The sequence below is a fragment of the Dendrobates tinctorius genome, unplaced genomic scaffold (genome assembly GCF_039654945.1).
Source record: "Dendrobates tinctorius isolate UK_male_01 unplaced genomic scaffold, ASM3965494v1 ptg000164l, whole genome shotgun sequence".
Lineage (NCBI taxonomy): Eukaryota > Metazoa > Chordata > Amphibia > Anura > Dendrobatidae > Dendrobates > Dendrobates tinctorius.
In genome coordinates, this window is record NW_027361831.1 from 5,627,940 (window position 1) to 5,639,679 (window position 11,740).

General features: G+C 40.8%; 1 long non-coding RNA gene across 1 annotated transcript; it reads left to right on the plus strand.

Moving 5' to 3' along the window:
* The first annotated feature begins 5,858 nt into the window (after positions 1-5,858).
* Positions 5,859-6,874, plus strand: LOC141052964 (uncharacterized). The gene is made up of 2 exons (XR_012220939.1): positions 5,859-6,051; positions 6,214-6,874. It is a non-coding gene; the product is annotated as an uncharacterized lncRNA (long non-coding RNA).
* Positions 6,875-11,740: the final 4,866 nt, after the last annotated feature.

An 11,740-nucleotide genomic window follows, 5' to 3' on the forward strand; every position in this document is an offset into this window, starting at 1 on the left:
ATTGATGCCACTTTAGTGGTGTTCACTATTTTTTTTTAAATGTGGAGACTCCAAGTTAGCTCTCCATCTGGTAGGTAGCCAGTAGTGGAAGTTGTGTCAGTGGTCCATTACACGGTTTATACTCTGTGAAATATGATGCAACTTAAGTGGTGTGTGACAATCATTTTTTTAAATGTTGGTACTCCAAGTTGGATCTTCATTGGGTTGTTGGGTTGCCTGTAGTGGAAGGGGCATCAGAGGCCCATTATACTATTTCTACTCTGGGAAACTGATGCCACTTTAGGGGTGTGTGACAATAATTTTTTGAAATGTGGAGATTCCAAGTTGGGTCTCCATCTGGTGGGTTGCCTGTAGTGGAAGGGGTGCCAGAAGCCCCTTATACTATTTCTACTAAGGGAAAATTGATGACACTATAGTGGTGTGTGACAATTTTTTTTTAAATATGGACACTCCAAGTTGGGTTTCCATCTCGTGGGTTGCTTGTAGTGGAAGGGGTGTCAGAGGCCCATTACCCTATTTCTATTATGGGGAAATTGATGCCACTTTATTGATGCGTGGAAATATTTTATTTTTCAAATGTTTGCACTGCAAGTTGGGTCTCCTTCATGTGTGTTTCATGTAGCAGTAGGGCTCCCAGACTGGCAGGCTTGCACTTACTTTCAGTCAACTACCTGTATTAATATCCTTAAATTTTTCTAACACTTGTGGTCTAAAAAGCTGATATTTGTGTCACCCAAGTGTGGTTGAAAAAAGCAATTTGAGCTGTTGCATGATGTATCAGGGCTCCCAGAAAAGAAGGCTCACATCGGTCCCTCACCCACCTCATATTAGGTTAAACTTAAATTCAAAGCTCTAAATGATGCCCCAGACCATGACACCTCATGCATGGCCCATCGATGACTGTTCCTGTGCCATTAACACATTTTTACTGTGGGTCAATTGATGCCACTTTTCCTGGTGTCTGCCCCTAATTTATTTGGAAAGGTTTAGACTCCAAGTTGGGTCTCTTTCATGTGTGTTGCCTTAATTTGGCATGGCTCTCAGAGCACCAGGCCTACAACTCTCATTTTACCTTTATACCCTTTATTATATTTTTGTGCCTATTGTCTTTTGCTCTATTTGAAACATTCTCTACAATTGACTCCTTCTACAGATGAATCCCTGGTTACAAAAGAGAATCCAGATGTCATCACAACTTCCTCTGCGTTCCACTATGCGTGTCACCGGTACTTCCGTTCGCGGCCATTTTACCCTGACGCACTTCCGGTTGTGCGTTCCACCCTGCATTCCACAGGGATGCATCCATTACAAGCAGACACACTTCTGGGAAGCCGACACATGTGACCCTGGGCGCACACTCTATCCCTGACACACAACCGATACATAAGTCCGAACACTGGCACTTTCACTTTAGCGACCTCTATACCTGCAGCAGACACCCGCATTTCTGACAGGCGCCGTTATCACAGACACCCCGTTTCCTGCGCTTATATGGTAAGCTGAATATGTTTTTTCACGGGCACACTATGCTGGGCTCCTTTTGCCTATGTTAGTATTAACCATGCAGTTACCTTTTATCAGTGCCATGATAGGCGATTTCACCTACTAATTATACAAGGGAACACACGGGGTATCTCTGGAGATTTATAAGGGTAAGAGGCATTAGAATTTTATTTGTCTTATTTTCCCTAATTTTATTTTCATTTTTTTTTACATTTTTTTCTGGCTAGAAATGCCCCACTTTTTCTTATTCTTTTCATCAGCCATACAATACTACATATCTTAGTGATTCTGATATATGCTGATGCTATATTATATTTTTCCATCCCCTCTATTAGTATTACTCTATTAAATATTAAGTCAGATTGTACATAGTGTTTATATTTAAATTATGCAGTGCTATATCTCAGATTGATCATTTTTCCTTAATATGTACTATGCGTGAAAGGCTTATCATTTATTACATATTTTGTCTTGTGATATATTTGTGTTTTTTTTCTTTATGACATAGAGATACCTCTCTTTTTGGGTTTAGCAGCCATCTTTTCTGCTTCTATGTACTAAAGTCTTTGATGCATTATGTGTATGTAAACCAGTTCACATTGACTGACTATGTACTTTGTTTTTTTTTTCTGTATATTGAGTCTGAAGAAGGTCCTAATTGAGACCGAAACGTTACATTATTATAAACCTTTCTGGATTCCTATCTTGTGAATAAAGAAATAACATTTCTCCTGCAAAGAGAGTGCCGGAATATTTTTTCTATACATACACCCAGGGGTGGGATTTGTCCGGTTCTCCCTGGTTCGATGGAACCGCTTGTTAAAAAAGCAGCCGGCTCCCCGAACCGGGGAGATTCAGAGCTGCGATCTGGTACTGCCATGGGGGGCCCTGTAGGGCAGCGGGCAGGGAGCGATCAAAGTAGCTCTGCTGCCTGCAAAAGAAAATAGCAGCGGAGCTGCAAGGATCCGTCCTGCTTCCTGCCCGCCGCCCGCGCTTCCTGACACAGAGGAGCGCCGCTGAATGACGTCATCATTCAGCGGCTGCTGCTGTGCCAGAGCGTGGATAGGAAGGGTGGGCGGCAGGCAGGCGAGAGGTGCTGCTGTGCGTGTGCGCACGTTCCCTTAGAAGAAGCAACATGCGAAACGCGCGTCGGGGGTGCCATGGCTCATTGGAGGTATGACGTATTGCATTCAGCTGCCAAGTTTACCTTATCTCTCAGCCTGCTCTCTGTGCTTTTTCCTTACCGCATCACTTGAGTCTAATTTGGGACACTCGGATATTGAAGCAATTGTTTTTTAGGCAATAGAGCTGATTGCTCCTAATATGGTTCACATATGGATAATATATTTTCGCCACTACTATTGTATATAGTATGTGCCCTCTCTACATTATGAGCATTATAAAGCTGGTTACTGTTTTTTTTATGCACTGTGCACTTTGCTAGCAGGCCCTCTGGCTGCTTGACATGTATATATATATATGTGTATTACTCGCATTGTGAGATTAATTCATACTACCTATTATTTGCTTATTAGTGCATACCATCTGGCTTTTTCATTCCTCCAATAGCCGTTCTTTTTTGCATTGTTTGCCATTTTTTTTAACTTTTTAGTAGGTTCATTGCACCATTTTAATACTACCTAATAAAAATTTATATTTTTATGGCAATATGACTTCCTGATTTTTCTTATATGATGATTTGATATTTGGAGGTTGCCACAGGTCTAGGCATTTTTTTTTTTTTTTTTTTATAACTGCCACAATGTCCATCATTAAGAACCACGGCCTATACCATGGTTGCCCCCTGTCCACTGCTTTCCCTTGCACTCTCTATATCTCCTTACTGTCCCCTGCTATGCTAACCTTTGTCCATACTGTGCACCATTTCACGCTGTCCCCTTTCCATATCCATTTTGTGCCTTCTCTTTACACTATGCTCTCATACTGCTCACCATTTTGTCCTCTCCAAACTGTACCACTACACAGCAAGATGGTCACCACAGCCACCCATACAGTATATACACAACAACTTCCAAATATACACTATGATGTCCACCACAGCCCCCTATGCAGTATGATGTCCACCACAGCCCCCATTATATAGTATGGTCACCAGCACAGCCCTTAACATACATTATAATGCCCCCAACAGCCTCCCATATAATATGATGTCCCCCAGAGCCCCTCTTGTAATGTCCCCAAAGCCAGCCCCTTGTAATGTTCCCACAGTCAGCCCCTCTTGTAATGTGCCCACAACCAGCCCCTCTTGTAATGTCCCCACAGTCAGACCCTCATAATGTCGCCAAATCCACATTATAATTCACTGCTTCATAGTCCTCCATGTAGTAAAATGGACCCCATAGTCCTACATACAGTATAATGCACTGCCTATAGTTGTCCATGTAGTATAATGCACCCCCACAGTTCTCCGTACAGTATTCTGGCCACCATAAAGTTCTGATTAAAAAAACAAACTCATTTATCCTTCTCATTCACCCACTGCTGTGGTCTCTGCAGTAAGCTCTCATTTAATCAGTACAATTAGACCAGACTTATTATCAGACTTAATATCAGACTTATTATTCCCAGATCAGTAGATCTTGGAATAATAATAAGTTCTACAATTGGATGTCTTTTAAAAAAAATGTTTCTGTACCAAGATAATCTTATAAATGTGCCCCTGCTGTGTACAGTGTAATGGCCATGTCTGACCATACAGGAACGTGGTCTGATCATACCACAGCTCCTCGGCTGGGGGGGAAGCAAAAGAGAGTATACAGACATTACAACATTGGTTCACCGCTAATTCCTTTTGTGAGATAAAGCATTTCCCTGCATATTTTTAAAAAAAGATTTACCTCAAAGAAAGAATTTACGATCCTGTACTGTAAAGGCCCCGTCACACATAGCGATATCGCTAGCAATATCGCTATAATGTCACTGGTTTTGTGACGTAGCAGCGATATCGCTATGTGTGATACTTACCTCCAACCGGCTCCCTCGCTGATTATCGCTGATCGCGCGAGAACGGCCTGAGCCGTTTCTCGTCGCCAGCTTCCTGCTGTGGAGACGAGCGACGCGTGGACGCGGGCGGGAAGACGTCTTCATCGCCTTGTCTGACAGGTAAGTAGCGACCCCCGACCCCGCTATGTCGCTGGTGAGATCTGCTTGTTTGGCAGCTCACTAGCGACCACTTAACGATGCACCAGCGATCCTGACCGGGTCATATCGCTGTCGGCATCACTGGTGCATCGCTAAGTGTGACGGTACCTTAATGTCTGTATACTCTCTTTGGCTTCCTCCCTTGCCCAGGAGCTGTGGTGTGATCAGACTATGTTCCTGCATGGTCAGACACGGCCATTAAACAGTACACAGCAGGGGCACATTTATAAGATTATCTCAGCACAGGAACATTTCATTTAAACACATCCAATCATGGAAATTATTATTATTCCGAGATCTATTGATTAAAACGAACTTTGTTTGTGGGACAACCCCTTTAAGTAGAGTTCACGATTTTAGATATTGTCAGATTCAACAAGCGGTGAAGAGTACGAAGGGATCAAACAACTTTCACATCATCACTCAGAGGAATGGATTACTTATTGATCATTTGCCACACGAAAAAAATCTAATAATAATAACCTTGTATATAACATACAATATGCTATAATGTAATAAATACATTTATACACTAATAACTGGAGATTACTTGCATAATTTTATCTTTGAGAGTTAGATTAATGTATGGAGTAAATATTAGAGTCACTATATATACATATATATTTACATATAAGTGGGATGTCAATCAATAAATTCATAAATTGACCCAGTTGATCCATTGGTCCCATTATTTTCACCAAGCACTCTACAGAATGAAGAAGAAAGCGGACAATACTTGTAAACTGTGTAAGGAACTTGGGCAGATGTGATACATTTATCAGAAGGTATGAAGATATAGATTGGAACCTGGGGACTCAGATCTCCATTGAGATCAAGTCCACAATTGTAAAAGGCTCTTTGGAGCGGAAGAGATGAAATGAGGACGAAGAGTCTTAAGTAGGCGGCTTTATATAGCAAGAGTGGATTTCTTTAGGAAATGGATAAGGAAAAAATGGAGTATTACACAAGAGAAGAAATTACTTAAGAGAGTTACAAAATAAGACAGGGTCTGGTTTTACTCCTCAGAGAATTTTGAAAATTGGGAGAACAATTGGAAAAAAATGTAGTGGAGAGCATTAAAACACGGAGAAAGGGATAATCAACAGCTTAAACATTAGTGGAGTTTCTTTATTTCTTACGTTGATTTATGTGTTTTTTTAATTAACCCTCCGTCAGGTGCAATAGATCTGACAGGCACACAGTAATTAGTTTCACTTCTCTCTCCTTGCCCACTTATCAGAAAACCCCAACCCTCCTAGTTATCTCCTGACTCTACAGGCTCTGTGAAACCTGATATCACAGTGACTCAGCAGACCTTCTAGTGAGCAGATATCAACACTTTGGCTTCTCAGGCACATTGCGCCTGATTTCAACACAAATTGAAAGGTTAGTATTTTCTTTTTTTATTCATCACGATTGTGTATTTAGCTTGTTTTATGAAGGATTAATGCTAAGTTAGTGTACATAAGTACTGTTTTCTTAGACAAAAGGAGGGTGGCTTCTAAGGCACATTGCGCCCTAACACATACTCTTTCTCTCTTGCTTCAGATTTTCTGCTGCAATGGCCAGAAAACAGTATGATTCATCTAAACCCCTTCATTTAGAAGAAATGAAGATTTTTTTGTTAGAAGATGATGAGGAAGAACCAGCAGTAACTGAGGATTTAGAGGAATCTAGTGACATTTCATCTGAAGATGAGGTAGCAGAATGTAACACTGATTCTGGAACAGAGCAGGATGGTGATGACACTGATACAGAGGAAACAGACACAGATCTAGCTTATTATTTGGGCAAAGATAAAAATACAAAGGACGTCCCAAGGACGTTCCAGAACAAACACCGACTCTACCACCTTCTAAAAGACGCAGTTGTACTACCTGCTCATTTGTATCTGGTTTCAGAAGGCTTTCTAAATATGACTGCAAAATATGTAAAGAATCAATCTGCCTTTCCCATGCAACTTTCGTCTGCCAGCCTTGCTTTTCTAAGTGTACCTGTGCTGCTTCTGCTGCAATTGAAACCACTGAAGATGAGTAGAAAATAATTAAGTAACATCTAAGTGCAATATCCTTTAAGTTTTTTTCCATAATTTTATATTTAAGCAATAGTTAAGTAAAGATAACTGGAGCCTATTTGGCGGTACTACCGAAAAGTGGTACTTTTAGTTTTAATAAGTTTATGGTTAATAAATGTTTTTTTTTGCATCTGATTTGGTGTAATCTCTTTTAATACATTCCTATGAAGGTCACTGACTACTTCTATAGTCCTGAAATTGAAATATGTAGCTACTATAGGTGGTTTTCTGACCTGTGCTTGTCAGGCACATTGCGCATGAACTGAGGAGAATCTATATTGCGCCTGACGGAGGGTTATTATATATTTCTGAACAATTGGAAAAAGGTCTGGAGTGAAGGAATTAGGAAGATTGTTGTTTTTATCTGATTTCCTTTTTTTGTATTTGTACAGTATGTTTTGTACAATTAAAGTTGTAAAACATAAAAAATGAGCAAACAATTGCAGCATTCTAATGATGTCACAAATGGCTGGACGCTATAGAACGCTCCGTCATCCAGGATTCCGTTGAGGGTTTTTGCAGGCGTTTGTGGAGAGAGGAGTGTTGTGAGTGACTTGTGCTAATATGATGCGAAAAAAGCGATTTAAGCGAATTATAGTTCTCTCTGACAGCGAGGACAGCAGTGATGATGACGACTTCCATCAGGTATCATTTTATAGTCTTAAATTACTAAAATATATTTGGGACAAATGTTCCAGAAAAAGATGGTGGGACCAAACATATAGCTCCAAGTAGATGGGGTGATACTTTGGATCATGTTTGCAGAGTAAAGACTGCACTCACTTGTAATATTTGTGACAATATATCCATGTACACGATACATAATAATATTGTAAGAAGACACAAATGTCACCACCACCCCTATCCATAGCTAACCATAAGTGTCCGGTACACCCTTTACACTCTGTATATGAAATAAGCACAGGCCAATGGAAACCACATCCATATCTGAGTCTACCTGTAATCAGTGGAATATGGAGAAATATTATAGATTGGAGAAGTTCATGGTTATAGATTCTATCTGACCTGTTTGCCATTTTTTCAGTATCATCCAAGAAAGAAGCCAATTCCTAGGTCTCAAGGCCGAGATAACATCACTGGCTTCAATTCGGGCCCGACTCCGAGTTTACCAGGTACTGTACCCCTAATCCAGAGTAAAGGCTCTCATACATATCGATGCCATATTGTAGTCATTGGGTGCAGATCACATGCACATTTTGGTCAGGGCTTGGATTTATTTCTATTGGAAGCCTACAGTAAATGAGCTCATATTAACCATTTCTTTTCAGCATTTGGTCAGGAATATTCATGCAGGAGTTATGAAGTCAGACAGAAGTGGGATTTGGGGATTTCTTCTCATGGTGGCCATGTACAGGGCAGATTACTGTAGCTGAATGCATTTTGTGTCCCATGTACATATAGGGGTACACTGGATACTTTATTAGGATTTATTTCTTTTGATATTGAGCCTTAGTCATTGCTATTACAATATTCTAATAAGAGGTTTATGTTGTGTTGCCCCCACAGATCTGAGTTTACCACCATCAGATCATGGTCCGGACAGTACCACCTGGTAAGACACACGTCTCCTCCATTACTAAGTACATGATGGGGATTAATGATGAATGGTGGCTCATTACCTGTTACATTTATTTCACAGTTCCGATGACATCATTCTTAATGATGATGACAATGATTCCAATAGGGCAGGAACTTCCACGTATAATAGTAAGTTATCATTTCTAGATAACATCCGGGGTTATTGTAGAAAGAACACTGAACCTTCTGTACTGTCACAGATCAGTTTCCAAATGTAACAATTAAAGGTAAATTATAGAAGGGTCTGTGCATTTTTAAATGAAAGATACATTAAAGGGGTAATCCTATTTTAGTCAAGCTTTATTGGTGTAGGTCCACCACCTCCACCATTTTCACAATGTCGTCAGGAACATTATTCATACATTCGCTCTTAAGTCAGCCAGAAATGAGATTTGGGGATTTCTTCTGATGGTGGCCATGCACAGTGTGAGTTACTGCAGCTGAATGTGATTTTTCGCCCCATGTACATATAGGGGTACACTGCATACTTTATTAGAATGTATTTATTTGATATTGAGCCTCAGTCGTTGCTATTACAATAGCCTAATAAGGGATTTATGTTGTGTTGCCCCCACAGATCTGATTTCACCATCATCAGATGATACGGACAGTTCCACCTGGTAAGACTTACACCTCCTCCATTACTAGATAGTCCATGATGGGGATTAATGACTAATGGTGGCTCATATTCTGTTACATTCATTTCACAGCTCCGATGACATCAGTAGTATTGATGATGACGAATCAAATACTAGAGGAACTTTCACATACAATGGTAAGTTATCATTTCTAGACACAATCCAGGTTTGTGTTATTGTAGAAATAACAATGAGTGTTTTGTACTGTCACAGGTCAGTTTCCAAATCTAACAATTACAAGGGCACTGATCAGGAGTTGGAACAGTGAGCCACCTGGGAAATGTGCTGTAAATGCCATTGTCAGAGAATGGCAGCAGCATTTAACAGGTTAATAGAAGCAGGCAGAGCTCCAATCTACTCTCGACTGTCAGAGGCAGATGATGGCTGAATGACAAAACCATCATCTGCCGGGAAAGAGGCGAGCTCAACTCCAGAGACCTCTCCATTCATTCTCTACTGACGAGCGCCGTACATAGGTGTTAGGCTGGTTTCACATTTGCGTTTTTTAGCGCTGGAAAAAAACGCTAACCTGCGCATGCGTTTTTTCCCCTATATTTAACATGGGTGCGCATACCTGCGCGCTTGTAAGCGCATGTATGTGATTTTCATGCGCTGCGTTTTTTTGGGGTGTGCGATTGGATTTTCCAGACGCATCATGTTGCATTTTTTGGCCCTGCAAAAAAGCGCATGCGCACATATGCGCACGTTTTGCGCTAAAAATGGCCATTATAGCCTATGGATGCGCATATGTGCGCACTGGCATGCTCATGTAAGCGTTTTTTTGCATATGCGTTTTTTTTTTTTAACCATGGAATTTAGGGGTTTGGGTTAGAGTTAGGGTTAGTTAAGGGGGTTTAGGGTTAGGGTTAGGGTCAGGGTTAGGGTTTGGGTCAGGGTTAGGGTTAAGTATGGTTTGGTTAAGGGTTAGGGTCAGGGTTAGGGTCAGGATTAGGGTTAAGTATGGTTTTGTTAAGGGTTAGGGTCAGGGTTAGGGTTAGGGTCAGGGTTAGGGTTAGGGTCAGGGTTAGGGTCAGGGTTAGGGTTAAGTATGGTTTTGTTAAGGATTAGGGTCAGGGTTAGGGTCAGGATTAGGGTTAAGTATGGTTTGGTTAAGGGTTAGGGTCAGGGTTAGGGTTAGGGTCAGGGTTAGGGTTAAGTATGGTTTTGTTAAGGGTTAGGGTCAGGGTTAGGGTTAGGGTTAGGGTCAGGGTTAGGGTTAGTTAGGGTTTAGGGTTTGGGTTAGGGTTAAGTATGATTTGGTTAAGGGTTAGGGTCAGGGTTAGGGTTAGGGTCAGGGTTAGGGTTAGGGTCAGGGTTAGGGTTAGTAAAGTCATGGTTTGGGTAGTGTGAGGGGCCACCTAAAAATGTTGGAAAAAAACGCAAACGCGGTAAAAATGCACTAAAAACGCATACAAACGCTTAAAAACGCTGCGTTTTTTTCATGCATGCTCATAAAAATGCTTGAAAAAATCGCAGCAGTTGTATGCTTTTGTATGCGTTTTTTCAATGCGTTTTTTTGCGGGAAAAACGCGCTGCAAAAAAAAGCAAGTGTGAAACTAGCCTTAAGGGGTTAAATTAAAGATACCTTACAGACGTAATCCTATTTTACACATGCTTGATTCGTGTGGGTCCTATATCTCAGACACTTCCATATTGGGAGAACAACTCACCGCCATGTTGACTTATGGCCATTGCTGTCCCTATAGAATTTATTACAGATGTGCAATACATTTGCTTTTCTCTTTTCATAAATCCAATATACATCAATAGAGAAAGCCCTGCACAAGGAATCCCACATCTCCATTAAACCCAATGGAGGCTACCATAAATCAGGAAATAAGGTGATAGGACATCTAGTCTTATTTTACATGAAGGCTCCAGAGAACGGACCTTTACCATTTGAGGGTCCACCCTCCAGTCATTCAGGACATGTTCACTTCTGATCTTGTACTGAGCACATACAACATTAATAAGGATCGATTAGCTGAGCAATAGGTGGAATAGACGTTTGAGAGTTTATAGGCCCTGTCGTTGTTGAACCCCATTATAATTTCAGAACCTGATCCCAATGGATGATCCTGTGGATTTCTGGTGGTCTGGTCAGCTACGTGTTCTGCTTTGGTCAGATCCCATATTCATAGTCTTATTAGTGGTCTACACTCTATATAATCTATAGACCTCTCTTTAGTACGGACCTGCATACTAACATGTCTGATTTGAACCTTATAAAAAGTATTTTCACGCTTCAATATTTCTCTACAGATAATTCACCATCTGACAGCGAGGAGAGCTCTGATACAGAGGAGAGGTAAGTTATGCCAGGTGCATCTACCTCTATATAAAGCCATGAACTAGGCAAGATGTTTCCTGTGGATTTATATATGATTCCTTATCTTACCCAGGACACCACTATGTAACATCCCCAGCTGTTTCCTGGAAGAGATTATTTCTCCCACTTCCATCTATGTTACCAACTTCCAGGAAACAAAGAATGAGCTGGTGGAGCGACTGTACGATCTGTACAACAGGACAATCTTCGGGAATAAGGTATCACATCTTTTCATCGGTTTCTGGGTGATACATGACTTCTCTATTATCTCCCCCATTAAACAACAAATTCCAAGAAAAATATCTATAACTTTCTGAAGGGTATCATAACCCCTTTGTCATGTCTCTGTAATATAGTTATGGAATAGATCAGGTAAATCTCACTTAGTTTGGTAAATGTCATCACCTTCTTCTTATCTGTGGGATGAGAGGAAAA